At 43.4% G+C, this 19,781-nt stretch overlaps 1 long non-coding RNA gene across 1 annotated transcript in view; it reads right to left on the bottom strand.

Annotated features, from left to right (window-relative positions):
- Window positions 1-606: 606 nt before the first annotated feature.
- The window catches only part of LOC124720494, a 137,773-nt gene continuing 118,598 nt past the window's right edge, over window positions 607-19,781 (bottom strand). Inside the window, exon 3 of the long non-coding RNA XR_007006174.1 lies at window positions 607-696. This is a non-coding gene — a long non-coding RNA (uncharacterized LOC124720494). The remainder of the gene's footprint in view (window positions 697-19,781) is intronic.

Below are 19,781 nucleotides of genomic sequence, written 5' to 3'. Positions count from 1 at the left end.
ATCCTTGCTGGTGATGCTGACAAAGTTTTATGAATTTATTTGTAAAAGTATAGACAGTGCAAATTAAAATGTCCTGTGGTACCTCTCCTGCTCCAAGTCGGCGCGTTTGACGTCCTACCCCCCTTATTAGACGGCACACAGCACAGTTCTGCTTCGGACGTCACATCCGTCTCACCCTGAGAGTTTCAAGTATTTTTTTTTTTTTAATGGGACTTAACTTCTGAGGTCATCAGTCCCCTAGAACTTAGAACTACTTAAACCTAACTAACCTAAGGACATCACACACATCCATGCCCGAGGCAGGATTCGAACCTGCGACCGTAGCGGTAGCGCGGTTCCAGACTGTAGCGCCTAGAACCGCTCGGCCACGCCGGCCGGCAGAGTTTCAAGTCCCATCCCATGCGCACCCTAACATGGAGAGCGTAATCTGCGTCGTAAAATTTGGTACTCGAAGGTTAAAAACTATGTCACTATGCCTCATGTTCAAAATCGGTACATTTGTCGTGCGGTTAAATGTTTGCACCGTACCCGGAACAAAACGGGGAAATTCCGTATCGTTCCGGCTACAACCCATCGTGTACCGTCGTAAGTGGAAGAGAGCGCTACCTGTAAGCGACGGTGTTGTTCGCAGCGGCGCCGCATGATGGCGGCGCGGCGCCACCTCCGCCTCGGCTGCCCCGCGCTGCTGACAGGATTCTGCAAAGAAAGAAAAAAGAATAACTCACACAATAACTTCAAGGTTTCTTTCCCTAGCGACGCTGCAGGAACTGTGTCGGGAGCTTAACGAGACATAAGTGCGGTTACTGCGACGGTAAAAAAGAAACGTTCGTATGCCATTGTTGGGCTTCTAACAACCCTATGACAACAAAGGTCAGCATTTTAATAACGATTGTGGTGTTGCTCACGCTGCTAAATACTGCATTTTCGGGCAACACCAGTCATATTATGTGGCAGGTGTCATTAGAGCACAGTTAATAGTCATTTCATGTAATAATGAAAAAACTAGGCACTCACCTTTTTGTGTTTCCCACGCTGGTCTCGTCTTAAAATCATGGCTCAATCGTTGAAAATCTAGGTGGTTATGTTTCCAAGCTCGGATGCAAAGAGCCCTAGGTTTTATTCTGCTATATTCAAAAGTTTTGTAGATGCGCTTCACAAACCATTCTTGAAGATTACACTTTTACTGGACAATGGTGATGTAAAAAAATAATAAGCACTCCGAATTTAAGTTACAATTCCTTTTAATTGCAATATCACGTAAACACAAAACATCACTTCACAATACAAAACATACTTGAAAACATCTTCCTCACAGTCACTGTTAAAGTTCACATTTTATAAGCTGACGACAATATGCGTCTTTCCAACATGACGTCCACGACTTGACTTTTTCAAGGTCCGACTCTCTAACAACTCAACAACTAACCATAAACTAACTATCGCTTACGCGCCCAAAAATCAGAGTTACAAGTACGTCAAAGATCATAGGGACACAATACACACAAGAATAATATCATTGTAATATAAACATATCGATGTATCACAAATGAAATCAAATCTGAATGTTGTCTCAGAAATATGTTAAGTAGTTAACAGAAATACAGTAGAATATTACTGGTATCGAGAGGTTCAGGTGAGGTACCATAATGGTTACGTAATTCAAGTACCATTACAGGTTGAATGTCCCATTCGGGTATGGCCGCCAAGTGCAAGTCTTATTTGATTCGGCGCAACATTCGGCGATTTGAGGCCGATGTTAAAGATGATGACAACTCAATACGCAGTCCACGAGTGGAGGAAATCGCCGATCCGGTCGGGAAATCGAACTCAGGTCCAGTGCATGGGAGGCGAGCACGTTACCGCCCAGCTGAGCGGGCTGACACCATCACCGTGCCAACTCACGACAAACATGTAACAGTTGCAGACGTCTGACAAAGTTGGTCTGCCAAAGATACAGGCTTATTCTGAATGATGGACACATTTTCAAAACTTCGCATTTGTTGAAGTACAAATCCAAAATTAAAAAGCTTTATATTAATGAAAAGAGGAACTTTCAAATTTTTTCATATTGTTTCATATTATTTTAATAATTTGTAATTACAGTAGAATCGGAATTTAAAAGATCTTTGAAGGACTTACGGTCAAATAAGGCAGAAGGGATAGATAACATTCCATCAGAATTTCTAAAATCATTAAGGGAAGTGGCAACAAAACGACTATTCACGTTGGTGTGTAGAATATATGAGTTTGGCGATATACCATCTGACTTTCGGAAAAGCATCATCCACACAATTCCGAAGACGGCAAGAGCTGACAAGTGCGAGAATTATCGCACAATCAGCTTAACGGCTCATGCATCGAAGCTGCTTACAAGAATAATATACAGAAGAATGGAAAAGAAAATTGAGAATGCGCTAGGTGACGATCAGTTTGGCTTTAGGAAAAGTAAAGGGACGAGAGAGGCAATTCTGACGTTCCGGCTAGTAATGGAAGCAAGGCTAAAGAAAAATCAGGACACTTTCATAGGATTTGTCGACCTGGAAAAAGCGTTCGACAATATAAAATGGTGCACGCTGTTCGAGATTCTGAAAAAAGTAGGGGTAAGCTATAGGGAGAGACGGGTCATATACAATATGTACACCAACCAAGAGTGGACGATCAAGAACGAAGTGCTCGTATTAAGAAGGGTGTAAGACAAGGCTGTAGCCTTTCGCTCCTACTCTTCACTCTGTACATCGAGGAAGCAATGATGGGAATAAAAGAGAGGTTCAGGAGTGGAATTAAAATACAAGGTGAATGGATATCAATGATACGATTCGCTGATGACATTGCTGTCCTGAGTGAAAGTGAAGAAGAATTAAATGATCTGCTGAACGGAATGAACAGTCTAATGAGTACACAGTATGGTCTGAGAGTAAATCGGAGAAAGACGAAGGTAATGAGAAGTAGTAGAAATGAGAACAGCGAGAAACTTAACATCAGGATTGATGGTCACGAAGTCAATGAAGTTAAGGAATTGTGCTACCTAGGCAGTAAAATAACCAATGAGGGATGGAGCAAGGAGGGCATCAAAAGCAGACTCGCTATGGCAAAAAAGGCATTTCTGGCCAAGAGAAGTCTACTAATATCAAATACCGGCCTTAATTTGAGGAAGAAATTTCTGAGGATGTACGTCTGGAGTACAGCATTGTATGGTAGTGGAACATGGACTGTGGGAAAACCGGAACGAAGCATTTGAGATGTGGTGCTATAGACGTTGAAAATTAGGTGGACTGATAAGGTAGGGAATAAGGAGGTTCTGCGCAGAATCGGAGAGGAAAGGAATATGTGGAAAACACTCATAACGAGCAGGGACAGGATGATAGGACACTTGCTAAGACATGAAGGAATGACTTCCACGGTACTAGAGGGAGCTGTAGAGGGCAAAAACTGTAGAGGAAGACAGAGATTGGAATACGTCAAGCAAATAATCGAGGACGTAGGTAGCAAGTGCTACTCTGAGATGAAGAGGTTAGCACAGGAAAGGAATTCGTGGCGGGCAGCATCAAACCAGTCAGTAGACTGACGGAAAAAAAAGAGAGAAGTTCTAACTTATAGGAGGCTGATGACCTCAGAAGTTAAGTCCCATAGTGCTCAGAGGCATTTGGAATGACGGCCCCATTGCCGCGCGAACTCTACCAGCCGCCATCGCCGGGAAACTTTGAAACTTCCTCTTTTCATTGATATGAAGCTTGTTCATTTTGGATTTCTACTTCAATACATACGAATTTTTGAAAATAGGCCCATCATTTACAGTAACCCTGTATTTGACGTAGTGTAACATTGACCTATTGTCAAATGTTATTTTTAGTCAAATGAGTCTGATCAGATCTAGCGCATCGACTTAGATTTGGTGCGCCGGCCTCGGTGGTCTAGCGGTTCTAGGCGCGCAGTCAGGAACCGCGCGACTGCTACGGTCGCAGGTTCGAATCCTGCCTCGGGCATGGATGTGTGTGATGTCCTTAGGTTAGTTAGGTTTAACTAGTGCTAAGTTCTAGGGGACTGATGACCTTAGCAGTTAAGTCCCATAGTGCTCAGAGCCATTTGAACTATTTTTTTTTTTAGATTTGGTGCGATCTCCTTGTGTTTACTGTGAGCAGAAATCTCGCCTCCTTGCTTTGACCAGAGCCTAAGACGAGGAGTCACGAAAAGTGCCACCGTTTTTCTGCAACGTCGCTAAGCGGCTGGCGCGTATAAAGTAAACACACTGCAAAACGATTACAAAAAACAAAGAATGCCGTATTTCGGAGATTACTGTGGAGCTATAAATATGGAAAGGCCTTGTGTAATGTGGCATGAAATATAATAGCGTTCCTTATTTAGACAGGGACATGGAAGTCCACCGTCTTTTCTGCACAGTGAATTAGAATAATCTGCACTGACACATTTGTATTTGAAGTCAGAAACAGGAAAGATGTACGGCAACTACATTATCACCACCGATACTTATTTGTTAACTGAAAAGGGATTACAGAAGTGTTATTGTTTGTCAAGGGCAGAAAATTAGCACTACACGAATCGTAGATGATCCAGCGGTGGTTGCTTGAACAGAACAGGAATTGAGGTTTTGTGCTGAATGTACTGGAACTTAAGATGTGCATATAAACAATAAAGCGACACAAAAATGGTTCAAATGGTTGTAACCACTATGGGACTTAACATCTGAGGTCATCAGTGCCCTACACTTATAACTACTTAAACCTAACTAACCTAAGGCCATCACACACAGCAATGACCGAGGCAGGATTCGAACCTGCGACCGTAGTAGCAGCGCGGTTCCGGACTAAAGCGCCTAGTACCGCTCGGCCACAGAGGCCGTCTAAAGCGTCACAGGCAAAAATGATAGAGTAATGAATATTGCAGCCGGGAAAGAGTAACTCGATAGGTACACGTACATCGCAGAAGTGAGGGCAAGGCAGAAAGCCTTTTATAGGAATAAACAGCGGCTATGTAGGAATAAACAGCACCTGATGTCAAAGAACATAAAAATCGTGTCTAGTTCGCATGCATTAAATGGAATTTTAGTATACGCAACTGCAGAGCGTAGTAACAAATCTTCGTGGGCCATTATCAAGTAAAAAAAAAAAGAAACACCCAACCCTTCGTCTAAACAGGTCTCGGAAGGCCCAACGGTATCGACCGGCCGCCGTGTCATCCTCAACCTGCAGGCGTCACCAGATGCCGATGTGGAAGGGCCGTGTCGTCAGCACATCGTTCTCCCGGCCGTTTTGTCGGTTTACGAGACGGGAGCCGCTACTTCTCAATCAAGTAGCTCCCCAGTTTTCCTCACAAGGGCTTGAGTGCACCCCGCTTGTCTACAGCGCTCGGCAGACCGGACGGTCATCCATCCAACTGCTAGCCCAGCCCGACAGCGCTTAACTTTCGTGATCTGACGGGAACCGGTGTTGCCACAGCGGCAGGGCCGTTGGTTGTTCTAAAGTAACTGTCCCGAAATATTTGATAACGGTGTAATCGTCAATGTCGGCCACGTCTGAGATATTGCCCAAAGAAATAACATGAATATTTGATCAAATTTTTTCGTGGAGAAAATTTGATAGTGTAGTACTGGCCTTAACGAGATTGTGTGGACTCTGGCCCCTTGCACTAGCAAGGGCAGGCGATGACGGTGGGATCACGGATCTACTTCAGACGTTGTGCGCTTCTGGTAGGCCATTAAAACAACACGATTTTCAAGTAGTTAGGCGCAGTAATCTGGTAATTTCGAGAAAATGGCAAGAGAAGTTTTATGCGTCTCTTGTGTGGCTTATGTGTCTGTGCGAACGTGCTGATCGTAATCAGTCGTTGTTCAAATGGCTCTGAGCACTATGGGACTTAACATCTGTGGTCATCAGTCCCCTAGAACTCAGAACTACTTAAACCTAACTAACCTAAGGACAGCACACAACACCCAGTCATCACGAGGCAGAGAAAATCCCTGACCCCGCCGGGAATCGAACCCGGGAACCCGGGCGTGGGAAGCGAGAACGCTACAGCACGACCACGAGATGCGGACAATGAGTCGTTGTGATCAGGTGCTGACTGGCACGGTAACTCAGCGTGTTCGGTCAGAGGGTTAGCTGCCCTATGTAAGAAAAAAACGAGTGAATAGATCAAAGGCGAACTTTAACGGGTGTCATGGGACGTCCGCCCCGAACAAGTGCAAGTAACAATAACGAACAATACAGGGTGTACATAAAATCCGGGAACTTTTTCAATTATTTATTGCACAAGAACCAAACATTGTATAGATATCATACATTTCTCATTTTGAAGAGAAACCCTGAAAGTGTTCCTTCATGTATATCCCCCCCCCCCCCCCCAGCGTAGTTTGGTAATTTTCCGGTAGTCAGCGCTAGTCGCAAACGAGGCGGGTTCAGGTGCGGAGCAAGCTTTCTGTTTGTTGGAGTTCGTGAAATGGCCTCCCCGATCACCAGAGCTCATTCCGTGTGACTTTTTTCTGTGGGGACACATTAAAGATCTGGTGTGTGTACCGCCTCTACCACGTGATGTAGCAGAGCTCCGGGAGAGAATACGGGAAGCGAGCGACTGCTCACAGTCGACGATGCCATGCTGGGACGGGTATGGCGAGAATTCGATTACCGTATTGACGTCTCCCACATCAGTCGTGGTTCACATATCGAATGTTTGTATTAAAAAAATAAAAATAAAAAAAAAGCTTTCGGAGATTCTCTTCAAAACGCAGTATGTATGACCTCAGTGCAATGTTTAGTTTTTGTGCGATAAATAATTGTAAGTGTTCCACGACGTTATGTACGCTCTGTATGTTAAAGAAAAAAAAAGTGGTTAGCGTTCGCGCATGTGCGCCGACTATAACACCACGTTCAAACTCACTTAAATGTTGATAACCTGCCATTGTAGCAGCAGTAACCAATATAACAACTACGCCAGATACTTGCTGTCTCATGTAGGCATTGCCGACCGCAGCGCCGTATTGTGCCTGTTTACTTATCTCTGTATTTGAAGACGCATGCCACTGCATCTCCAAGGTAGCGACGAAGTGGGGATTTTCAAGCACGACCACTTCACGAGTGTACCATGAATATCAGGTTGGTTGGTTGGTTTTGGGGAAGGAGACCAGACAGCGTGGTCATCGGTCTCATCGGATTAGGGGAAGAAAGGGGAAGCAAGTCGGCCGTGCCCTTTCAGAGGAACCATCCCGGCATTTGCCTGGAGTGATTTAGGGAAATCACGGAAAACCTAAATCAGGATGGCCGGACGCGGGATTGAACCGTCGTCCTCCCGAATGCGAGTCCAGTGTCTAACCACTGCGCCACCTCGCTCGAATAGGAGGAATCCGGTAAAACATCAAATGTCCGGCATAGCTGCGGCTGGAAAAACATCGTGCAAGAACGGGACCAACGACGACTCTAGAGAATGTTCAATGTGACACAAGTGCAACCCTTCCGCAAATTGCTGCAGATTTCAGTGCTGGGCCATCAACAAGTGTCAGCGTGCGAACCATTCAACCAAACATCATCGATACGGGCTTTCGGAGCCGAAGGCCCACTCGTATAGCCTCAATGACTGCACGACACAAACCTTTATGTCTCGCCTGGGTCCGCAACACTGACATTGGACTGTTGATGACTGGAAACATGTTTCCTGGTCGGAAGAGTCTCGTTTCAAATTTTATCGAGCGGATGGACGTGTACGGGTATGGAGACAACCTCATGAATCCATGGACCCTGCATGTCAGCAGAGGACTGTTCAAGCTCGTGTAGGCTCTGTAATGGTTTGGGGCGTGTACAGTTGGAGTGATGTGGAACCTCTGATACGTTTAGATACGATTGTCACAGGTGACACATACGTAAGCATCCTGTCTGATTACCTGCATCCATTCGTGACGATTGTGGATTGCGACTTGGGAAATTCCAGTAGGACAATGCGACACCCCTCACGTCAAAAATTGCCACAGAGTGGCTCCAGGAAACAATTCTGCTGGCCAGCAAACTCCCCACAGATGAACATATTGAGCATTGCAACGTGCTGTTCAGAAGAGATCTCCACCCCCTCGTACTCTTACTGATTTATGGACAGCCCTACAGGATTCATGGTCTCAATCCCCTCCAGCACTACTTCAGACATTAGTCGAGTAGATGGCATATCGTGTCGCGGCACTTCTGCGTGCTCGCGGGGGCCCTGCAGGATATTAGACAGGTGTATCATTATCCTTGGTTCCTCAGTTTAGTTTACTTTTAAGCAGTGCAAAATCGTTTGAATAACTGCGAAATGCAGAGCTGAGTTTCTGGCCACCTGGGCGGACATTTCAGAGCAGCTGCGGTACCAGCCGTATGCTACGAGAGAGTCGGAATACCGTTTGGTGCCACAGGCTGCACACGGCAAAGTAAACCACGTGCAGTTGCTGACGCGGGGTTCGAACTGGGACCGGTGGCCCAGTTCCCGTCCCACGCCGTGCTGAAGCCTTGCGCTCGCTTTGCCGACGTGAGGCAGCGCCGACCCTTGCGGGCAACGAACTCCACAGCAAGGAGAGCGGCACCTGTTAGGCGGTACACACAGACAGAGAGAGAGAGAGAGAGAGAGAGAGAGAGTGGGATGCCAGCGCAGCGGGCCCGTTGCAAGTCAGGGGCGGAGAGAGCTTCTGACGGCGTCCTGGGACTTTCGTACGATCTAACAGGGGGAGGTCCCTAGCGGCGGGATCGACTTTTTGAAACTATCTATACGGCGATGTGGATTATGATCCCAGTATCACACACTGCACACATTCACTCAGGTGGGCCCAGGTTTGCGAGTAATTGGAAAAAAAACGGAAATTCGGAATTTTCTGTCATACTCATAAGGGAACCTCCCCATCGCACCCCCCTCAGATTTAGTTATAAGTTGGCACAGTGGATAGGCCTTGAAAAACTGAACACAGATCAATCGAGAAAACAGGAAGAAGTTGCGTGGAACTATGAAAAAAATAATCAAAATATACAAACTGAGTAGTCCATGCGCAAGATAGGCAAGATCAAGGATAGTGTGAGTACACGAGCGCCGTGGTCGCGTGGTTAGCGTAAGCAGCTGCGGAACGTGGGGTCCTTGGTTCAAGTCTTCCCTTGAGTAAAATTTTGTTTTCGCAAAGTTATGATCTGTCCGTTCGTTAATTGACGTCTCTGTTCACTGTAATAAGTTTAGTGTCTGTGGTTTACGACCGCACCGCAAAACCGTGCGATTAGTAGACGAAAGGACGTGCCTCTCCAATGGGAACCGAAAACATTTGATCGCAAGGTCATAGGTCAACCGATTCCTCCACAGGAAAACACGTCTGCTATATTCTATACGACACTGGTGACGGAATGTGCGTCACATGACAGGAATATGTTGTCGACCCACCTAACTTGCACACTTGGCGAATGGGTAAAAAGATTCTTCTACCTTGGCAGATTTAGGTTTTCTTGTGGATGTGATAATCACTCCCAAAAAAGTGATGAAAACATAAGACTTTGTCACATAAACTAAAAATAAAAAATTAAACTTTTCACTCCAGGGAAGACTTGAACCAAGGTCCTTTCACTCCGCAGCTGCGCACGCTAACCCTGAGACCACGACGCTCCTTTTTTTTTTTTTACGCTCCTTGGTTGTACTTGCTTTATGTTGCATATCTTACGTATGGACTATTCAGTTTGTATATTTTGCTTATTTTTTTCATAGTTCCACACAACTTCTTCCTGTTTTCTAGATTGATCTGTGTTCAGTTTTTCAAGGCCTATTCACTGTGCCAACTTATAACTAAATCTGAGGGGGGTGCGATGGGGAGGTTCCCTTGTCAGTAGCGGTAAATAAAAAGTTGCGTTCTTTTAGCCTAGTTGCCGGCCGCGGTGGTCTAGCGGTTCTAGGCGCTCAGTCAGGAACCGCGCGACTGCTACGGTCGCAGGTTCGAATCCTGCGTCGGGCACGGATGTGTGTGATGTCCTTAGGTTTGTTAGGTTTAACTAGTGCTAAGTTCTAGGGGACTGATGACCTCAGATGTTAAGTCCCATAGTGTTCAGAGCCATTTGAATCATTTTCTGCGTGGTATGATGCATAGGATAAGAGCTTCACATACTGCAGGTTGTAGGTTCGTATCTCGACAGGTGCGGTACGTTTTTTTATGTTTAAATCTTTATCGAAACTACTTCAATCATTATTTTTATTCAGTTAGTTGGTTTAAATGTATTTTTTTTTCTATTCCTTTGTCACATCATTTTAACCACTGCATGAACTTTTTCATTTGTTACTTTTTTTTAATTTAATTCTTTTTCCAGTAGGAATTTTTGTGCATATGAATATAAGTATTTTCATCTATTATAATGATCATATATTTCAGAATTCCGATCTATCAGTTAAAAAAAGGCGAAATAATTTATTTATATTTGCACAATACTGTGAAAATTTGTTTTTGTTACAAGATGCGCATTTTTTTGCATGACAATCGTCACACAAACATTTAAAACGTAACCTAAATACCTGTAGCACTAGGGACAAAATGACGCAGATGAAAATTTAAATGAAAGACGAGTTTATGAATAAAACGGAATTCAAGCAAAATGATAAACAGACATAATAAGCGCAATAACAAAGACGAAAAAACAGGGTGATAAAACAAGAAATTAATTCGAAATTAATACATAAAATTAATTTTAATTAAAAACACATGAACCTAGATTTCAAGTGGAGAAGGAACGATAGGAAGAAAAATAAGAGCAACTGCAGAAGTTGATATTATGATTAAAATTATGTGACAGAGGAATGCAATAAAAAATTACATTTAAATCAATTAACTGAACAAGAATGATGATCAGAGTCATTTCGAAAAAGATTTAGAAATAAAAGATTGTTACTGCACCTGACGAGATTCGAAACCACAACCTCGTGCATATGAAGCAGCTATTTTCCTAGCTATTATACCACGCAACCTAATTGCATAAGGTAACTACACTGAAGAGACGAAGAAACTGGTACACCACACTAATGTCGTGTAGGGCCCTCGCGAGCACGCAGTAGTGCCGCAACACGACGTGGCATGGACTCGACTATTGTCTGAAGTAGTGCCGGAGGGAACTCACACCGTGAATCCTGCAGGGTTGGTTCAAATGGTTCAAATGCCTCTGAGCACTATGGGACTTAACATCTATGGTCATCAGTCCCCTAGAACTTAGAACTACTTAAACCTAACTAACCTAAGGACAGCACACAACACCCAGCCATCACGAGGCAGAGAAAATCCCTGACCCCGCCGGGAATCGAACCCGGGAACCCGGGCGTGGGAAGCGAGAACGCTACCGCACGACCACGAGATGCGGGCCTTGCAGGGTTGTCCATAAATCCGTAACAGTAAGAGGGGTGGAGATCTCTTCCGAACAGACGTTGCAAGGCATCGCAGACATGCTCAATAATGTTCATGTCTCGGGAGTTTGGTGGCCAGCGGAAGTGTTTGAACTCAGAAGAGTGTGCCTGCAGCCACCACGTAGCAATTCTAGACGTGAGGGGTGTCGCATTGTCCTGCTGGAATTGACCGTCGGAATGCACAATGGACATCAGTGGATGCAGATGATCAGACAGGGTGCTTACGTAGGTGTCACCTGTCAGAGACATATCTAGACATATCAGAAGTCGCATATCACTGCAACTGCAAACGCGCCACACAATTACATATCCTCCACCAGCTTGAAAATTCCCCTGCTGATATGCAGAGTCCATGGTTCCACGAGGTTGTCTCCATACCTGTACACGTCCATCCGCTCGATACAGTTTGAAACGAGACTCGTCCGACCAGGCAACATGTTTCCAGTCATCAACAGTCCAATGTCGGTGTTGACGGGCCCAGGCGAGGCGTAAAGCTCTGTGTCGTGGAGGCATCGAGGGTACACCAGTGCGCCTTCCGCTCCGAAAGCCCGTATTGATGATGTTTCGCTGAATGGATCGCACGCTGACTGTTGTTGATGGTCCAGCATTCAAATCTGCAGCAATTTGCGGAAGGGTTGCACTTCTGACACGTTGAACGATTCTCTTGAGTCGTAATTTGTCCCGTTCCTGCAGGATCTGGCCGCAGCGATGTCGGAGATTTGATATTTGACTGGATTCCTGATATGCACGGTACACTCGTGAAATGACCGTACTTGAAAATCCCGACTTCGTCGCTACCTCGTAGATGCTGTGTCCAATCGCTTGTGCGACGTCTGTACAAACTAACTTTACCCATTACTTGCCATTGTCCCTTTTTTGGGACGCGTATATTTTACGTATTTCTACGTACGTGAGCAATGGAGCTTTTAGCCTTTATTGTTGCACCTGTAGGATCAACTAACTGCTATAATACCTGTAAATGTAAAATAAATAACTTTTTCCTGAGTACTTCACGTCAGGAAAATTATAATCTTGCCGAATTTTTGTTCTCTCACTTGGCAGCACTGTATGTCTGCTGGTAGTTCCTGGACGACAATGAGCTGCGATTTAGTTGTCTGGACGTGTTTGTTATGAACATACGGATGTCCGCATAAGATTAAGTATACTTCAGATTTTTTTAAGTAAGTGCAGTATCGATAATTTTATGCGTCCCAATAATGGGACAGTGGCATGTTACACTATCATTTATTGTTGATGTGCCCTATTCTTGTATAGAGTTATTAAACAGAGAAGAATTGCATTTTACGTTCTTCATATCTGCTTTTTTTCATATTCTATTCAAATTTTACGATTCCAACAGGATAAAAACATACCGCGTGGACTTACACTATCAAATTTGGATATAAAATTTGGTGTCTTACAAGTTCCAATGGCTTTCTTTATAATTTTTCGCCATACTGTGGCAAGACTGACAAGAAACAGGAGCCTTTAGGTGCAAGGGCAGTAAATGAACTAACCAGCATGATTCCAGAATCAGAGCATCCGAATTATAAGCTTTTCTGTGACAACTTTTTCACCAGTGTTGACACACTCATCACACTCGGAAAGAGTAAAATGAAAGCTACAGGGACAATAAGAGAGATCCGAACTAATGCATGTTCTGTGACTGACTCGAAAAGAATGGCAAAAGAAAAGCAACGGGGATTCTATGACTACATCTTTGACAAAGAGAACGAAGTTCTGGTTGTGAAATGGAGTCACAACAAACCAGTATGTGTAGCGACTAATTACAGTACTGTTACTGCTCTGAGTTCTACTAAAAGATACTCACGGGCAAAGAAAAAGGATATATCTGTTACAATGCCACATCTCATTGAAGAAAACAATACCCATATGGGTGGCGTAGATCTACTGGACAAGCAGATATCACTTTATAGGACGAGGATAAGGTCAAAGAAATGGTGGTGGGCATTATTCACACAGATGATAGATATCTGCGTAGCAACACATGGCGTGCATACCAAATTTGTAACTCTAATGAGAAGCTCTCACTTGTGGATGTCCGACGGAGAATAGTGATCTTTTACCTATCAAAGAAAACAGGATCAGTACCAAAACGCAGAGGACCACAAGGAAGCAAATTGATGGGAGGACGGGTGAGCACAGATGTACGACCAGATCCAGGAAATCATTTCATTGTGCCAAGTAAAACACAGAAGAGACGTGCTTACTGCAACAAAAATTTGTGATAGGTGCAATGTTAGTGTACACGACAAGTGTTTTGCTTCATTTCATACTGAATAGACATGCAATAATATTAAAACATTCTTTATTTATTGTTTGTGTTGCTTCTTACAATATTATGCATGGAGAATAAAGTTGCGAATTTGGATAGCGCATTTGGCCAATGTCCCAAAAATGGAACGGTCTGTAGGTTTTGTTCTAATAAACTGAAAATTTTCAAAACAACTTTTTATTCAATTAATCACTCAGTGTAACGTATTTATGTATAAAAATTTGCAAAAAATGATCCGATAGAGTTTTGGCCAGTAATGGGTTAAATCTTGGTAACCTGCCACTGTAGCAGCAGTAACCGATCTAACAATTGCGCCACACACTTGTCTTATACAGGCGTTGCCGACCGCAGAGCTGTATTCTGCCTGTTTACATATCTCTTACTTGAATACGGACGCCCATACCAGTTTGTTTGGCGCTTCTGTGTATTTACTCCCTTCGCCAAAAAAGTTAACAGGACAGCTTATTTTTTGTTTGCAGTGTTAAGAAGGAAGAATTGTTGTTTTTATGTTACCTGGTATGTGTGCGTTTTCGAAATGACCTCGGCCATGTTTCCGCACAGACTCGCTAGGTGGTATGACTGTGCTTTGCACCACACTGTTTGGGTTCTTGGCGCATTAGAGACGGTGACACAGTGGAGGCTGACTGTGAGCAAGGAGTGAACTGTAAGGTCTGCGTCAGGCTCGGGAAAACCTCGAGTGAAACGTGCACAACGATTAAGCAAGTTCACACATGCGACGGGCTTTCGAGAAGTAACGTTTTCGAGTGACATAAAATGTCTCGCGAAGGCAGAGATTCAGTGCAAGACGATCCCGGAGCTTGTCGGCCGTCTGCAGCACACAGCGACTCAGACGTGGAGCGTGCGAGGCAGCTTTTGCAAGAAGGCCGCCACGTAACTGTGCGTGCGGTATCAGAAGAACCTGACTCGAATCGTGATGTGCGTCTTAAGATTTTAGGCGAAGATTTAGGGAAATGCAAAGCTAATGCGAAACACGTTCCTCACACTCTAACAGACTGTGGGGCCGCGGGTTAATAAGAATAAATAGCAAATATTGATCGCCGTCTTGTACGAGCTCCTGAAATCTGTAGGTTTCTTTATAAATAAATCTTCTGCTATCAGTCACGATTTTCTTTATTTACCTTTCACACGACGTGTTTCGGGAAATGAGTCCCATTTTCAGGTGCGTTTTTTGTGTGTATTATGCCTTTCTGTGTTGTGTTATCGATATGTGAGAGTCTGATTCATTTAGTTGACTTTATTGGAATATACAGGGTGGTCCATTGATCGTGACCGAGCCAAATATCGCACGAAATGAGCGTCAAACGAAAAAACTACAAAGAACGAAACTCGTCTAGCTTGAAGGGGGAAACCAGATGGCGCTATGGTTGGCCCGCTATATGGCGCTGCCATAGGTCAAACGGATATCAACTGCGTTTTTTTAAATAGGTACCCCAATTTTTTATTACACATTCGTGTAAAGAAATATGAATGTTTTAGTTGGACTACTTTGTCCGCTTTGTGATAGATGGCGCTGTAATAGTCACAACCATACGGCTCACAATTTTAGACGAACAGTTGGTAACAGGTAGGTTTCTTTAAATTAAAATACAGAACGTGGGTACGTTTGAACATTTTATTTCGGTTGTTCCAATATGATACATGTACCTTTGTGAACTTATCATTTATGAGAACGCATGCTGTTACAGCGTGATTACCTGTAAATACCACGTTAATGCAATAAATACTCAAAATGATGTCCGTCAACGTCAATGCATTTGGCAGTAAGTATAACGACATTCCTCTCAACAGCGAGTGCGAAAAAAGTGGTCCAACTAAAACACTCATATTTCTTTACGTACTACACGGATATGTAATAAAAATGGGCGTTCCTATTTAAAAAAAAAAAACGCAGTTGATGTCCGTTTGACTTATGGAAGCGCCATCTAGTGGGCCAACCATAGCGCCATCCGGTTTCCCCCTTCAAGCTAGACGAGTTTCGTTCCTCGCAGTTTTTTCGTTTGATGCCCATTTCGTGAGATATTTGGTCAGGTCACTATCAATGGAGCACCCTGTATAATAAAAACTCGATTTTTTAATTGGTTATCGATCTCTTTGTGAAGTTAATAGCGAAGTTTACAAAATTTTGTAGTTACAATTTTTTACTCGTCCATTTTTGGAGAGTCTCACACACACTAAACATCAAACACAACTTGGTGTACACTTTAAACAATGAAAATATCTTACATAAGCAAAACAATTACAAAGATTTTCTTACAAGCAGTCCACAGAGGTAACATCATAGGTCTTCCACGCACAAAAGACGCACTTGAAAAATGGGTTTATTTCCCGAAACGCGTCGTGTGAAAAGTAAATAAAGAAAATCGCGACTGGTAGCAGAAGATTTATTTATAAACAAACGCATTGTTTCCATAGTCGCAGGTTTCCAAAACCATTTATAATGGATCAAATCAGACGCCTGATAACTGTTTTTGTGGTCAGCCAGAAAACGATGGAGAAGTTACTGACCATAGTTTGCAATCTGTATGTCCACATTCTTCTTTTGTTCACTGAAAGAAATGTTTCTGCTCTCTTTTTACTCAACAGGATCAGTTTTGAGTTCTAATTGATCGATATATTTGATAAACATGCACACGCACAACATAGTAATATTCCTAATAATAATAATAATCCAACACATGGCTAAGAAAAGGCAATATATACAGTGAGACGGAAGGATTCATGATTGCAATACAGGATCGAACAATAAACACCAGATATTACAGCAAGCATATTATTAAAGATCCCAATACCACAACAGATAAATGCAGACTTTGCAAACAACAAATAGAAACAGTAGATCACATCACAAGCGGATGTACAATACTAACAAGTACAGAATACCCCAGAAGACACGACAATGTAGCAAAAATAATACATCAACAACTTGCCATACAACATAAACTAATAAAACAACACGTCCCCACATACAAGTATGCACCACAAAATGTACTGGAGAATGATGAATACAAATTATACTGGAACAGAACCATTGTAACAGATAAAACAACACCACATAACAAACCTGACATCATACTCACCAATAAAAAGAAGAAAGTAACACAACTAATGGAAATGTCCATACCCATTATAACAAATATACAGAAGAAAACAGGAGAAAAAATTGAAAAATACATCCAACTGGCTGAGGAAGTCAAGGACATGTGGCATCAGGATAAAGTTGACATCATACCAATTATAGTATCAACTACAGGAGTCATACCACACAATATCCACCAGTACATCAACGCAATACAGCTACATCCAAACTTATATAGACAACTACAGAAATCTGTAATTATTGATACATGTCCAATTACCCGAAAGTTCCTAAATGCAATGTAACATATACCGTACAGTAAAAAGGAAGTCACGCTTGATCAAGGTCCGCATCACTTTCCATTTTTAACCAGACATAACGTCTGAGAAAGGAAAGAAATAATAATAATAATCTCTTTATCATAAACAGAACTATGAGTAGTTCAGACCCGACCTCTACGCATTTGTTCGTCAGGATATAGGTCAGGTGCGGAGGGCGTTGTAAAATGAAAATTAATTGAAGTGGAATGGACCCAGTTTGTTCTTGTAACGATGGTACAGTGGTGCCTACGTAGGGCTGAGCAGCCCCAAGAGGGGTTGCCGTCTGCTCATCAGAGAGGCAGAGGCTAGAGGGGCGACTACTCGGGGCCGAGGTCAGAAGCTAAGAGAGCGCGGAGCTGTTTCCGAGCCGCCCTCGCCGCTCCCGGCCGCGTCCCCACGTGATCACACGATTAGCCTCTGATTGGAGGATTGATTCCGCCAACGCGCCTTGCTAGTAGCGTACCCCCGTCAGCGCAACCGACCCGTGGGACTTGAGTCTGACCGAGGAGCACGTGGCAGGAATGTGCCGACCATGGTCTTCCGGCCAGCACCTTCCACCACAGTATGCCCAAGCCGGCTACGGCCGAACATTATGCATGGAAAATTCTATTTAATAAAATTTTTGAAAGGAGAGCATTGGTCGTATATTTTTGTTTATTATTATTATTATTATAGCTCAGTCTATGTGATCGCCGTAAGCTTATTGACACCAGTGCTTACTAATTTAAGTTATATATTACAGCACTGAAGATGGTCACTAAGTGACCGAAAATCGATTTTGCGATAATAAACAAAAATATACGACCAATGCTGTCTCTCCTTTCAAGTATACCCATTATCTGGTCGTAGTCCACAGGACACTATGGAGTCGCCAATCAATAATAAAATTTTGTCGGCAATGATACCTCTTGGGGGGTCTCCTCCCTGCACGCATTAAATGGTCTTTCGCCGTGACTTCTGATAATCAAAGTTAATTACTCGCCACAAAAGTGGCCACGTAGTTTGGTTAACATTACAGACGGTACACTAACAGTTACTCCCGAGAAATCTAAGCGATCCAGGACGGTGTACGGTTCTCGCGAGTTCACTTCCTATTTGCACCGAAAACATGCGTTTGATTGCAGTTTGGCTGTGACGTCACCGGAGGCGGGGCGTAAGCCGGCGTTTGACTGACGCGGACCTTGTGATAGCTGGGTGCGAGGCAAAGAAGTCACTGCCCCTCAGGCCGTTTGTTTATATACCGGAGCAGCGGACATCTGAAGCGAACACCTGCCGTCATCCGCTCTGTGTCCCGGCAGTAGTCTCTACATGGCCGCTGTCTCGGACACACAATATTTTATAACACTGTTGTGTATTAATGTAGAATCTTCGGAAATGAATTGAGCGTACGGCATCGTTGGCCGGGAGGCCCCATCTGGGGAAGTTGGGCCGGCAAGTGCAAGTCTTATTTCAGGGCCGGCAAGTACAAGTCTTATTTCAGTAGACGCCATATTGGGCGACTTGCGCGCCGGTGATGAGGAAGAAATGATGATGAGGACAACTCAACAACCAGTCCACGAGCGGAGAAAAATCTCCGACCCGGCCGGGAATCGAACCCGGGCCCGGTTGCATGGGAGGCAAACATGTTACCACCCGGCTAAGCAGGCGGACAGAATCTTCAGAATTTTTGTATGAATGGAGTTAAGTAAGTTTTAATCACAGAAAAAGATATAGCTCGACTGCATTTAAACTTTGTCGGCTAGAATTTTTAGAACGGAACCGACAGTAGAACATGACCTCTGAACTACATATTTAAGAGCTCTTGTATTGTTTGTTATTTACGACAAAGTCTTGAAATCTTTTATATCTTCATAATTTAATAGATGTAATCAAGTGCTGTAATTAGAACCGTCTGTCACTAATATAACTGATACTTGTATACTGCAAATAAGGACGTTTTTGTTCAAACGTAAGTTTTCAGTAAATTACTCGAAAGCGATTAGAGGTAGCTGTATGGGGTCACATAGTTACTGTTTTTATACCGAACTCAAGCTTCATACAAATTTTCATATTTCTAAGTCTAATTTTTGGCGCCATTAATTTTTTTGTAAAAACACCGATTTTGAGAAAAATATTGCTCTGTCCAAGACGAAACTTGTAACAGTTGATTTTGACATACATTTGCAGACTCTGACCAATTTTTGGCTTTCTAGCTTTATTATTTAGCGCTGGCCGAGTAGTTCTAAGTTCTAGGGGACTAATGACCTCAGAAGTTAAGTCCCATAGTGCTCAGAGCCATTTGAACCATTTTTTTTATTATTTAGCGCCACTTGTTTTTTTACTGAAAACGATGGATTTAGGGAATGAGATTCAGATGATCACTCACAAATTTGACAATTTCAACATTAATATACTGAAGCATAGTTTAAAAAAGTTTCCGTAATTTTTTATTTCGTTCTTAAATTATGGCGCAGACCTGTAAGTTACGCAGAGATGCGTTATGATGATGTGTGATAGTAACAGTGAACCGGGGTAAGTCCAAGCACATTCGCTCGCCTCTGTATCTCTGACAGTGATACAGCGCTTGTTTCGCCACAAGACGAACAGAAAGCGGAAAGACGAAGAATTTCTGACGAACTACTGGATAGAGCCAGACGTGAACGCAGATTTCTGTCAAAAATGATTGCTGAGGATGAAAGTTGGT

The sequence above is a fragment of the Schistocerca piceifrons genome, chromosome 11 (assembly GCF_021461385.2).
Source record: "Schistocerca piceifrons isolate TAMUIC-IGC-003096 chromosome 11, iqSchPice1.1, whole genome shotgun sequence".
In the NCBI taxonomy this organism is placed as follows: domain Eukaryota; kingdom Metazoa; phylum Arthropoda; class Insecta; order Orthoptera; family Acrididae; genus Schistocerca; species Schistocerca piceifrons.
The sequence above is the reverse complement of the archived record's forward strand: the minus strand, read 5'-3'. Positions and strand labels throughout refer to the sequence as shown.